The sequence below is a fragment of the Balaenoptera musculus genome, chromosome 19 (genome assembly GCF_009873245.2).
Source record: "Balaenoptera musculus isolate JJ_BM4_2016_0621 chromosome 19, mBalMus1.pri.v3, whole genome shotgun sequence".
NCBI classification, from domain to species: Eukaryota; Metazoa; Chordata; class Mammalia; order Artiodactyla; family Balaenopteridae; genus Balaenoptera; species Balaenoptera musculus.
In genome coordinates this window covers 10,514,203-10,515,517 of record NC_045803.1, presented here as the reverse complement: position 1 = coordinate 10,515,517, position 1,315 = coordinate 10,514,203, and the positions used below count along the sequence as shown (strand labels likewise).

The 1,315-nt window shown below is 44.8% G+C and overlaps 1 non-coding gene across 1 annotated transcript; it reads right to left on the bottom strand.

Moving 5' to 3' along the window:
* Positions 1–1,002: 1,002 nt before the first annotated feature.
* On the bottom strand, positions 1,003–1,106 carry LOC118885999. The gene has a single exon (XR_005017631.1). It is a non-coding gene; the product is annotated as a U6 spliceosomal RNA (small nuclear RNA).
* Positions 1,107–1,315: the final 209 nt, after the last annotated feature.

The window sequence follows — 1,315 nt, the reverse complement described above, 5'->3', positions numbered from 1 at the left end:
GGGCTCTCCATCACCAGGGAGGGACAGTAACGCAAATGGGTTTAAAGTGTTACAGCGACGGGAAGATGATGGTGGGGTGGGTTCCCAGGGCCACTGTGTAGAGAGGGGCCATGTCACAGGAACAGCAGGGGGAGCAGAGGGGACCGGGGAGCCCCGTGTGAGGGTGGTGGCTCAGGGGGCCGTGCCTGATGCCACAGGATCTAACTGACCTGGGAAATATGCTACAGGACTTATCTGAGAAGCCAAAAGTTGTCCTAAAATACCTACAGCAATTCCACCATCTTCGTGGCAATAGAGGTGAAAAGCTTTGTCAGAATGAGGTCAGCCAAGAGCTGGGGGTGTGGACAATGATGATTTTAAAGTTTCAGGGGACGGATGTTCATTGCAGCATTGTTTACAATAGCCAAGATATGGAAGCAACCTAAATGTCCATCAACAGAGGAATGGATAAAGAAGATGTGGTATATATATATGCAATGGAATATTACTCAGCCATAAAAAAGAACAAAATAATGCCATTTGCAGCAACATGGATGGACCTAGAGATTGTCACACTGAGTGAAGTATGTCAGAGGAAGACAAATATATGATATCACTTATATGTGGAATCTAAAAAAATAATACAAATGAACTTATATACAAAAGAGAGTGAGTGCCCTAAGGAGAACGAGAGGGTCTGTCTATCACCCTGCTCGTCTAGTTACAGAGTAAGAGATCCCCCATGTATTGAGCAAGGGTGGGGCCTGGGGTAAAGGCTACAAAGCGAAGTCAACTGTAAGGACTTGGGAAGATAATAGAGGAAGACTCACAACATCCCTGAGGTACATGAGTCCGTGTTAATCGTCTCCCTCTAAATGCAATTGCAGAGAGAAATTGTGAGTGAGGAATCAACAGCAGGGGAAAGAAAGCTGAGCAGAGGTCAATCACTGTAAACCAGGCTGCGTCAGCGGGGGTTGCTGTGAGGATAGCGGCTGGATTAGTTTCTGCTTTATAACAAAGTGAAAAAATATGGAACACTTCACAAATTTGTGTGTCATCCTTGTGTAGGGGCCATGCTAATCTCTGTATCGTTCTAATTTTAGTATATGTGCTGCCGAAGTGAGCACATAAATAAATTTTTTAAAAAAGAAATCCAATTCCAGATCCTTTTTTTAAAAAATATTCATTTATTTATTTAGGCTGCGCTGGGTTTTAGTTGCAGCACACTGGATCTTTAGTTACGGCATGCAGGCTTCTTAGTTGTGGCGTGCATGCAGGATCTAGTTCCCCAATCAGAGATCGAACCCGGGCCCCTTGCATTGGGAGCACGGAGTCT